Genomic DNA, 12920 nt, shown 5'->3' on the forward strand with positions numbered 1-12920 from the left:
TTTTGAAGCTTTAAATTTTATAATTAGATATGAAAGTAAATTTCCAAACCATCACAAAGATTTCTAATACCGAAAAACATATTCTAGCCGTATTTAAAGGTGCGGCCTACTTTGATTGTTTGGAGCGTCAGCCCTATATAAATCACACCCTTCGAAAAAAACACTTGCCAGGCAATATTTAAGTGAACCAGTTCGACTTGGGAAATTCCGAAGCCGGATTGAGCTGTTCATTTATCATCCATGATTTGCTTCTAATGTGAATCTGAGAATGAACTACAGTTACCATGAATGCATAATTTATAAAAAAAAATTGATTACAATTTCAATGGCCAGAACGAATCTGAGAATAAACTACAGTTACCATGAATGCATAATTTATAAAAAAATTGATTACAATTTGAATGGCTAGAACCGGGAAAAGTACAAACTGCACGCCCATAAGATTTGATTGCATCACAAGGCTACAGTTTCTTAGACATACCTGAACTATATTTACAGTAATGAAGCATGAACCATATTAATGTACTCTGTTCTTTCCTCCAAACAAGACAGACACCATTAACGCCAAACTCCACCATATTTTAGTAGTTTTAGTTGTACTACGTTTGTTTTCAAGCTTTTCTCCTTATTTTTTTTAGAGAGAGAGAGAAAGAGAGAGGACATTTCAATCCTTTTTTTTATCTTAGTGACAGTTACCCCTGATACATCATCTCTATCACAAAAAAAAAATTCTTGTCATAGTAAATTTTTCCAATGTTGATAATAACTTTGATAATTTCCCCAAAAAAATTATTTTATCTTTTATCCTCTTTTCTTGAATGTTAATTTGGGATGAAACTCTATACGTCATATTGTGGCACCCGCCACTTTTACCGTCCTTGCCTAGAGCACATTCGCCCAGTTAAAATCAATTTATTAAAATATTTTTATGCTTCTATTACTATAAAAATACAATTTTTCTCTTGATAATAAATATGAAAGAAACTCATCATCTACATAAAAACAACTCAAAGAATCAGTTTAGGCAGATGGGGAAAAATTTGTAAGAAAGTGACAATTTGACATGTATGTTAAGCTAGTAAGTTGGGAAGTGAATTTTGATATTTTAATTTCTTTATATACTAGAAACTGTTTCCAACTTTATCATTTATGTAATTTTCTGATTTGTTGAATATGTGAATTGCTTATAATTTGATTTCACATTTTACTTATCTCACTAAAAATTTGTTCCAAAATACATAGTTTATTAAAGACCCAATAATCATTCAATAAAATCCTGAAAAAAGAGATAATCATGATATTATCCTGAAATTCCTTGGTGATAATATCCCGATAAAAATAATTGTCACTACAATTCTTGTATATCATGTGTGTTTGTATGCAGTAGGGATGGCTATCTTACTATACCACTTTCTCTTGGGGAGAGATAAGGGCAAGGGCATGTGGGGGTGGGGCACCAGTGCTGAGAGATGGGGAACATGGCTTCTGCCTCCCTCCTAAAGAAAAAGGAACCCTAAATGTCAAGGTTTCTACTTTCCAATTTGTTTTTTCTTATTGTATAAGTCAATCTGTGAACTTCCCTTGGGGCCCATTTGTGATACTTTATATTTGGGTAGGTAAGCATGATATTTTCATTCAAAAAACTTAAGGATCCATGTCAAGGCATCCACACCACTATGCTGAGGCCCTAAAAAAAACCTAGTTTCCAAGATATTGTTTTCAAGTGCCCATTGTTAAGAATGTGGAGCACTTTATACTGTACTTCTCTTCCTTTATTGTATTGTAAATAAAAAAATGTTTTTGGTGAGTCAGCCCATTCATGCATCCCTTTTCATGGTTATAGATCTCAAATCATTAGGTATCCATTTCCGTTCTGTATTTATGATTTTGGAGCTCCAAAAATGCACATATGATGTTTTTTTAAAAAATGAAATGAACGGTCGACATGAAAAGATACAAGATAGATCACTTTTAGGACTTTTCTTTGTTATGTTTTTACAAATTTATTATTGTGGCTTTCGAGATGATAAATCCATAAAATTTTGGATCTAAAATCATCCAAATGAAATCTAAGTGACTTATCTAGTTTTCCTTTACCAAAACCTGCTTTTTTACTTATCACTAATAAATAAAATTGACACAAGTTTTTCCATGTTTAACCTCGAAAAGGTCTTAATAGAAGGTTCTTATTTTTGTCATTGATTGTGTGGGTTTGAGAAGAAGATAGCATTTAAAATATTTAAAAGACCAGAAAAAGAAAGGTGAAATTCTCCCTTATCTCATAGAGACTTGAACCAATGTATTCAAGACATATCAAGAAATGATAATGACAGTTGAAAATTGATGATAATGACAATTGAAATTTTTTATGATTAGCAGGGCATGAAAGCGGTGACTTTTAAAATTGAATTGATAGCATGAAAACTGACAAAAATTTCAAGGGTTTGGACTGTTGGGCAGTGATCAAAGTGTTGCCCAATTAATTTTAAGATTCATGTAACAATTCTAAACTTTTGAAAAAAAAAATAAAAAAAAAAGAAAAAAAATAAACTTTTAATACATGATGATTCGTTTGAACATGATGGTCCTTAGGGATCATCTATACTTTTTAAAACTTTTTGTTTAAAAGCTTTATTGCTTCTTTGCTCTTGCCACGTCCACTAAAGGACGTGGGCTTTAGTAGTTTAAAGCGTAAGCTAACGCTCACACCTGTAACGTAATAAAATAATATATTAGTAGAATTTAAATTCAGAGAGATGAGGACTCCTACTTTAGAAAACTTATGAGATTTTTCTCTCTGGTCGAAACATAGTAAACTCCTCTCTCTAGCCAAATTTTTATCGTAAGCTCCTTTTCAAGTATTTGTAGGTAAGTGACATTGTCTTCCTGAAAAATAGTTTGTTTTTAATAAATAGTGATATTTCCGTCCAGGATCTTTATTTTATAAGTTGTGTGTAAGTGACATTGTCTTCCTGAAAAATAGTCTGTTTTTAATAAATAGTGATATTTCCGTCTAGGATCTTTATTTTATAAGTTTTGTGTGTAAGTGACATCGTCTTCCTGAAAAATAGTCTGTTTTTAATAAATAGTGATATTTCCGTCTAGGATCTTTATTTTATAAGTTTTGTGTGTAAGTGACCTCATTGTCTCAAAAAATAATCCATTCTTAATAAAAATAAAAAATAATAATTATTTTTACTTATTATCATGAATTTTAGGCGAGATAAATTTTATGGGCACGTGACCTCATTATCTTGAAAAATAATCTTTTTAATAAAAATTGTGATATTTTATCTATGTTATAAATTTTGAATGCTATAAATTAGAAAAATAAATTTATTTATTTTTCTTGTCTATTGTTAGAAATAAATGTGATATTTCTGCTTTTCGTAAAATTGTGATATTTCTTTCTACTGTTTGAATATTTAGACATTGTAAAATTCATGTGCAAATGACTGCCTTATTATTTAAAAATTGACATTTTTGCAATTGATTATAGTATTGTTGTGAAATGTTTATTTGCAAATTAACAGGCCATAAATTGTGATAATTCCGTATTCTTGAATTTCTATAAGAGTTTTCCTATACATATTAGATTGGCAATTATGCTAGAGTGTCTTTACGAATTGCTACCTTTCTAAATTTGAGCCCAAAATATTTGATTGGTTGAAATGTTATTGAAAGTGACTGTTATTAATGGTTTTAGTGAAATTTATATTAGTGATTTCAGTGATATGTTGAGTACATAATATTTGCTGCTTTCGAATGTTTAAAGAGATTTTGAAATAATTTAAGTATGCAAGTGGACTCATCCGGTTCGCCGGTGAGGTATAAGTGGACCTATCCGGGACACCGGTAGGGATTAAGTAGACTTATCCAGTACGCCGGTGAGGTATAAGTGGACCTGCAGGGATTAAGTGGACCTATCTGGGACGCCGATAGGGATTAAGTGGACCTATCAGGATGCTGATGGGATATATAGGTGACCTACTTGGGACGCCAGTAGGGTATTTTGTGAAATCCTTTGAATTATGCATTGACGCGTTAAAGTGTTATGTGCATTTCAATTATTCGGATTATACTTAATTATGCATTTATTGAAAGTGAAACTATTGACGCATTTTTGTTAATAGATCTTCTTTTTGAAAATATTGATATCTTTCAACCATGATTATTTTTAGGATTATGATGATCACTTACTGAGTAGCCAAACTCATCAAACTATGGAAAACATTTTTCAGGATAACTGCGGTTTCATTTGTGTCCTCGTCAAGATCAACTTTGGGAAGATATTGTAGTTTTGCTTAAACTTTCTTTTGTTACTTTGTAAGACCTCGCCACTATAAATTTGTCCTATCAATAGATGTATATATGTCTTGTATGTCACATCTCGGGTTGTGACAATTATGGTATCAGAGCAATAGGTTTAAGATTTTTAGGAAATTTAAAAATATTTTTTAATAATCAGGTAAACAAATTTAGAGGACTAAATTTCTTTAAGGGGGGAAGAATGTAACAATCTTAAACTTTCGAAAAAAAAAAAAAAAGAAGAAGAAAATAAACTTTTAATACATGATGATTCGTTTGAACATGATGGTCCTTAGGGACCATCTCTACTTTTCAAAGCTTTTCGTTTAAAAGCTTTGTTGCTTCTTTGCTCTTGCCACGTCCACTAAAGGACGTGGGCTTTAGTCGTTTAAAGCGTAAGCTAACGCTCACACTTGTACCGTAATAAAAGAATAAAATAATATATTAGTAGAATTTAAATTCAGAGAGATGAGGACTCCTACCTTAGAAAACTTTCTCTCTGGTCGAAACATAGTGAACTCCTCTCTCTAGCCGAATTTTTATCGGAAGCTCCTTCTCAAGTATTTGTAGGTAAGTGACATTGTCTTCCTGAAAAATAGTTTGTTTTTAATAAATAGTGATATTTTCGTCCAGGATCTTTATTTTATAAGTTTTGTGTGTAAGTGACATTGTCTTCCTGAAAAATAGTCTGTTTTTCATAAATAGTGATATTTCCGTCTAGGATCTTTATTTTATAAGTTTTGTGTGTAAGTGACATCGTCTTCCTGAAAAATAGTCTGTTTTTAATAAATAGTGATATTTCCGTCAAGGATCGTTATTTTATAAGTTTTGTGTGTAAGTGACCTCATTGTCTCGAAAAATAATCCATTCTTAATAAAAATAAAATGAAATAATTATTTCTACTTATTATCATGAATTTTAGGCGCGACAAATTTCATGCCCACGTGACCTCATTATCTTGAAAAATAATCTTTTTAATAAAAATTGTGATATTTTATCTATGTTATAAATTTTGAATGCTGTAAATTAGAAAAATAAATTTATTTATTTTTCTTGTCTATTGTTAGAAATAAATGTGATATTTCTGCTTTTAGTAAAATTGTGATATTTCTTTCTACTGTTTTGAATATTTAGACATTGTAAAATTCATGTGCAAATGACTGTCTTATTATTTAAAAATTGACATTTTTGCAATTGATTATAGTATTGTTGTGAAATGTTTATTTGCAAATTAACATGCCATAAATTGTGATAATTCCGTATTCTTGAATTTCTATAAGAGTTTTCCTATACATATTAGATTGGCAATTATGCTAGAATGTCTTTACGAATTGCTACCTTTCTAAATTTGAGCCCAAAATATTTGATTGGTTGAAATGTTATTGAAAGTGACTGTTATTAATGGTTTTAGTGAAATTCATATTAGTGATTTCAGTGATATGTTGAGTACATGATATTTGCTGTTTTCGAATGTTTAAAGAGATTTTGAAATAATTTAAGTATGCAAGTGGACTCATCCGGTTCGCCGGTGAGGTATAAGTGGACCTATCCGGGACGCCGGTAGGGATTAAGTGGACTCATCCAGTACGCCGGTGAGGTATAAGTGGACCTGCAGAGATTAAGTGGACGTATCTGGGACGTCGATAGGGATTAAGTGGACCTATCAGAACGCTGATGGGGTATATAGGTGACCTACTTGGGACGCCAGTAGGGTATTTTGTGAAATCCTTTGAATTATGCATTGACGCGTTAAAGTGTTATGTGCATTTCAATTATTCGGATTATACTTAATTATGCATTTATTGAAAGTGAAACTATTGATGCATTTTTGTTAATAGATCTTCTTTTTGAGAATATTGATATCTTTCAACCATGATTATTTTTAGGATTATGATGATCACTTACTGAGTAGCCAAACTCATCAAACTATGGTAAACATTTTTCAGGATAACTGCGGTTTCATTTGTGTCCTCGTCAAGATCAACTTTGGGAAGATATTGTAGTTTTGCTTAAACTTTCTTTTGTTACTTTGTAAGACCTCGCCACTGTAAATTTGTCCCATCAAGAGATGTATATATGTCTTGTCTCTCACATCTCGGGGTGTGACAATTATGGTATCAGAGCAATAGGTTTAAGATTTTTAGGAAATTTAAAATTATTTTTTAATAATAGGGTACACAAATTTAGAGGACTAAATTTCTTTAAGGGGGGAAGAATGTAACAATCCTAAACTTTTGAAAAAAAAAAAAGAAAATAAACTTTTAATACATGATGATTTGTTTGAACATGATGGTCCTTAGGGACCATCTCTACTTTTCAAAGCTTTTCGTTTAAAAACTTTGTTGCTTCTTTGCTCTTGTCACGTCCACTAAAGGACGTGGGCTTTAGTCGTTTAAAACGTAAGCTAACGCTCACACCTGTAACGTAATAAAAGAATAAAATACTATATTAGTAGAATTTAAATTCAGAGAGATGAGGACTCCTACCTTAGAAAACTTATGAGATTTTTCTCTCAAGTCGAAACACAGTGAACTCCTCTCTCTAGTCGAATTTTTATCAGAAGCTCCTTCTCAAGTATTTGTGGGTAAGTGACATTGTCTTCCTGAAAAATAGTCTGTTTTTAATAAATAGTGATATTTCTGTCCAGGACCTTTATTTTATAAGTTTTGTGTGTAAGTGACATTGTCTTCCTGAAAAATAGTCTGTTTTTAATAAATAGTGATATTTCCGTTTAGGATATTTATTTTATAAGTTTTGTGTGTAAGTGACATCGTCTTCTTGAAAAATAGTCTATTTTTAATAAATAGTGATATTTCCGTCTAGGATCTTTATTTTATAAGTTTTGTGTGTAAGTGACCTCATTGTCTCGAAAAATAATCCATTCTTAATAAAAATAAAATGAAATAATTATTTCTACTTATTATCATGAATTTTAGGCACGATAAATTTTATGCGCACGTGACCTCATTATCTTGAAAAATAATCTTTTTAATAAAAATTGTGATATTTTATCTACGTTATAAATTTTGAATGCTGTAAATTAGAAAAATAAATTTATTTATTTTTCTTGTCTATTGTTAAAAATAAATGTGATATTTCTGCTTTTAGTAAAATTGTGATATTTCTTTCTACTGTTTTGAATATTTAGACATTGTGAAATTCATGTGCAAATGACTGCCTTATTATTTAAAAATTGACATTTTTGCAATTGATTATAGTATTGTTGTGAAATGTTTATTTGTAAATTAACATGCCATAAATTGTGATAATTCCGTATTCTTGAATTTCTATAAGAGTTTTCCTATACATATTAGATTGGCAATTATGCTAGAATGTCTTTACGAATTGCTACCTTTCTAAATTTGAGCCCAAAATATTTGATTGGTTGAAATGTTATTGAAAGTGACTGTTATTAATGGTTTTAGTGAAATTCATATTAGTGATTTCAGTGATATGATGAGTACATGATATTTGCTGCTTTCGAATGTTTAAAGAGATTTTGAAATAATTTAAGTATGCAAGTGGACTCATCCGTTCGCCGGTGAGGTATAAGTGGACCTATCCGGGACGCCGGTAGGGATTAAGTGGACTCATCCAGTACGCCGGTGAGGTATAAGTGGACAGGGATTTAGTGGACCTATCTGGGACGCCGATAGGGATTAAGTGGACCTATCAGGACGCTGATGGGGTATATAGGTGACCTACTTGGGACGCCAGTAGGGTATTTTGTAAAATCCTTTGAATTATGCATTGACGCGTTAAAGTGTTATGTGCATTTCAATTATTCGGATTATACTTAATTATGCATTTATTGAAAGTGAAACTATTGATGCATTTCTATTAATAGATCTTCTTTTTGAAAATATTGATATCTTTCAACCATGATTATTTTTAGGATTATGATGATCATTTACTGAGTAGCCAAACTCATCAAACTATGGTAAACATTTTTCAAGATAACTGCGGTTTCATTTGTGCCCTCGTCAAGATCAACTTTGGGAAGATATTGTAGTTTTTCTTAAACTTTCTTTTGTTACTTTGTAAGACCTCGCCACTGTAAATTTGTCCTATCAATAGATGTATATATGTCTTGTCTGTCACATCTCGGGGTGTGACAATTCAGGTGCCACATTTTTCAGACATTATTCAGGAAACGGGCTGGTCATGGTGGTAGCAACCCCATACTTAGTTATTATGTTGTGGTTTTCAATCCTGCTGACACCACCCACCGACACCTTCAAACAAGCTGACTCTCTAATCCATATGAAAAAATAGATAGGGGCCTTTCTTTTCCACTGAATTACCTGCAAAAAAAAAGAAAAAAAAAAAATTTCAATGGTGGGATAAGGACAACCAACCATTCCTCGTGAGCAATACTGCCTTCTGAAAAGATCCTCTTAGTTAACATAAGTAGCTAAGATTTGAGGTGAGAACTGCATTCTTAGTTAACATAAGTAGCTAAGATTTGAGGTGAGAACTGCATTTTATATGAGATTTGGGATATAATTCTATAGAGCTTGGCCCTACAAGGTTCCCTTCTTTTAAGGATATAGGTTTTCTAAGCTTGTGGCTTTGCAAATATTTGGTAAAGCCATGCGTCAAACCTTGTCAAAAAATGCAGTTCTAGAGCCAGATAGCCCATGTGATGACCATCAAATCCAATTTTCTACTTCTACACTTGGCTTTAGGAATTCGAAGCTTTAAAAATATTACAAATTTGACGTATGTATACACACGTTTTTTATTGTATGTAGTACATATTACAATATAGATCATTTTTTAGGCTACAAATCGGTTTTTAATCAAATCCATGATTGTCGAGGTCATGGTTTTTGTGATGAGATATGAGGTGAGCCTTTATAAATTGACTACCCTCAAAATACTTTTCCGAACAAGAAAAAGGGGAAAAAGTTTAATGCGAGGTTTATATAAGGTGTCCACCATATACAATTAAACTAAGGCATACCTTTAAATCCTGCCTAAAGATCCACTTCCGATTTCGAAAAAATTTTATGACCTAAAAGTCTATTTTCACCCAAGTTTAAAAAATAGTGCAAATCAAGCAGGTTTATAAACATTTTAAAATATTGAAAATAGACGATCTAGATAATTTGTTATAAGATACACAATTTTTAAAATTTAAAATCTATTTTTTCTTTCAATTCCGTTCATATCATGGTCGAGATGATCATTTCAAGGGCTTTTTAGTTTCAATCATTTCAAGGGCTTTCTAGTTTCAAAATACCTTTTTTGGAGGCTATATAGGGTGCACATTAATTCTATCGTAGAAGAGTTCATAAATCTACCTGATATGTGTCATTTTTTAAGCTTTCTGACAACGTTCGGAGGTGTGCCTTAGTTTGATAATTTAATATTGACACCTTATTCAAACTACATAAATAAAGAAATAAATAAAAATATGCTTAACTAATATTTATGGGTGAAGTTTGGATAAGGTATCCATCTTATACCATACAAGTAAGGCACACCTAAATTTTGCCAGAAGATATATTCTTTTGTTTGAAACCTTACAATGGCTTGAAAATATTCAAGCCTCATTATAAAATTTAAAATTTCAATAATGGTACAAATCGAGCATATTTATATGGAAAAGTATACAATGAGACTATTTATCTTTGGTACAAGGTAGTCACAAATAATCTTGACCACTGAATGTGAAATTGGATGGATGCATTTATTCTATTGACCAAGCTCAAACTTCAAAATAAATATTCTCGAAGTTTGTAAAACAGCTAAGCTATCAGATTTAACATCGGATGGTCATAAGTACTTGTAACCTCACTGTATCAAATGTAAATGGTCTCATTGTTTACAATCCCTATTTATGAACTTAAAAATCTTGAAAACAGATAGTCTATATTTTTAGTATTTGAAATTCTCTGTTTTCTTTATATCCATAAATCAAAAGATTGAAATGATCAATCGGAAGGTTTTCCACTTCAGAACACTCTTTTCCTCTGAATCTTTGAGGTACACCTTACTTCTAAGGTATAAAGTTACAACCCTATATATAAACCAGCATAAAGTTACAACCCTATATATAAACCATTTCCTTAAAAGTATTTAACTCTCACATGTGAACATTAGAAATCGTGTGGAGTTTGAAACTTTAGGGTTTGGTTAGGAGCCCCACATGGATGAGATGACCACATGGGTGTTGGTCACATCAAAGCAAAAGTTGGAATTATTATGAGAAATTTTTTGTCACCCTTTGTTTGCTTCATCTAAAAATATTTCCCTTGTAGGAGTTTGCAAAGAGGTGGACACTATTTTCATAAGGTAGGAAGATGGGACCCATTTTCTAGGGCTGATTTTAAGCCACGTGGCTCCACTAAATGAAAAGGAAATATTTATTAATACCATAATGGAAATAATTATTATTCACTGGCTAGCGTGCTCTCTAAAAGCAAAGAAATTTGAAAATGACCTTAGAAAATATATACGGCACTAAAGGAACCTAGAAATAAAAAAACATAGATTATTATTAGTCATTTTTGGCTGGTTAAAAAAATGGTATTATTTTGAGGAAGTGAGCTTTTTATGACATATAAGAGAGAGAATAAATGCTATAAGAGAAGGTGGAGGCATAGGACTGTGCCATAATGGGATGTATTTTCACTGCTTTTAGGTAGGCATGGCAAAAGTAGTTATAGAATTAATCACTTTTTTCTTCGAGAGAGGGAGAGACAAAGAGGAGTTCATTCATTAGTAATCATTGCTATTACTTTGTGAGAGAGAGATCTTTGAGTTTTTTCCAATTCAAATACCACATAGACAAACTCTTTGGTAAAGAGGAATTCTTGAGCAATGATCCAATGCAACGGTTATATCATAGTATAATACAACGATATTTCTAAAAAATCATGTTTGTGGTGTTTATATAACCCCAAATTTTGCACACATACTCTCTTCATCTTAATAATCAATCTTCAAAAAAAATAAAAAAGTTCAATTTGAACTCTAGACATGGTCAAAATGAGTCACCTCCAAAAACGAATCTAAACCATTCATTTTGTGAATTTCAAGATCTTAGCCTTTATAAACTCCAAATTATTTTTTTCTTTTTTAACATTAATAATAAAGCCATCCAAAAAATTGAAAATGAAAAAATTCTTCTAAGGCCTAGATCTAAGCAGCTCACCAAAATGAACGGCATATGTTAATTGGCCTAAAAAAATTCTTTCTAGGTTGTGTTTTCAATTTTTCCTTTTTTTGTGATTGTTCATTAGAATGAAAAGAATGTATATTTCAAAATTTGGATCAAACAAATGGCCATAAGATGGTTTTTTAAGGTTGTTACATCATATTATTATACAACGGTTGCATGAAATCATCGCTTGGAATTCTTAGTTTTATCTAATCCTAAAAATAGGGAAACAGAGATAGGGCCTGGACTTGTAGTTTTCTCCAATGTTTGAAACTACCACTCGATCATAGGGCTTGGGGCCAAACCGAATGACTTGAACTGAGCCTGATTTGGGTTGAGTCGGGGCAAGCCAAAAAGTGTTAAAAAATAAAAAATATAAAAAATATGTTTAAAGTAAAATTAAAGAAAACACATCTAAATGAGGTTAAAAAGTAGTGAAAATTGGATTTTTTTAAAAAAATAAATTTGTGATGGGGGTATTTTAGAAATAATCTAAAAAAGGAGAAAATATAAAAATAAATATTAATTACCAAAACATTGTCCAATCTTTGCTAAAATGATAAAAAACATAAAAAAAATATGTCTAAAGTAAAATTAAAGAAAACACATCTAAATGAAGTTAAAAAAATAGGGTAGAAAAAAACTTTGAAAAAATCAATTTGTGACGTTGGATATTTTAGAAATAATCCAAAAGGAAGATAAAATGTAAAAGTAAATATTCATTACCAAAACACTATCCTAGTCCAATATTTTCTAAAATGATAGAAAACATAAAAAATATAAATAAATTTCCTTTTTCTTTTAAATTATTTATACTTTATTTAATTTTTTTTTTAGATCTCTAAATCAGACCAACCGTCTCATAATACCCGGACCTTCCAGGGTGACAAGTTCGAGTTTTCACACACAGATTTTCTCCGATTCTAATATAAGATAGAGATATAAGGATAGTGTTGTGTCTTTTTGGTCAAGGAATCTGAATTTTTATTTTTACACACAGGTTTTCTCCATTTCTAAACAAATAAGGGTAACAAACGGTTTTATTTCAAAAAAAATAAAATAAAACAAATAGTCCAAATGTTTTCTTAATATACTTATTATTTTTAATTTTCAATTTGTTTTTTTTTCTTTTTCATATTCATGATCTCCATTATTATATATCCTCTTAACATGAAATTATATTTAAAAAATATATTTATTGGCGTTCCTGTATTTTTAAAATATGCGGGCGGGTCGGATAGAAACCGTGTCATTTCTAAAATGAAATAGGGATAGGGATGGAGAGTATATATGTGTGTTTCGAGTCAAAGGGAACGTCGTTGTTGTAGAAAAGGACTCGCAAAGAGTCAAAGTAGTTTTCTAAACATGTTTTTACGGTTTTTATTTCTCCAACCAAAAATGACACTTACTTTTTAACCAAATGATTATGGAAAGCAGCCTTAAT

The sequence above is a fragment of the Amborella trichopoda genome, chromosome 5 (assembly GCF_054954075.1).
Source record: "Amborella trichopoda isolate Santa Cruz 75 chromosome 5, AtrichopodaSantaCruz75HAP2 v2.0, whole genome shotgun sequence".
Lineage (NCBI taxonomy): Eukaryota > Viridiplantae > Streptophyta > Magnoliopsida > Amborellales > Amborellaceae > Amborella > Amborella trichopoda.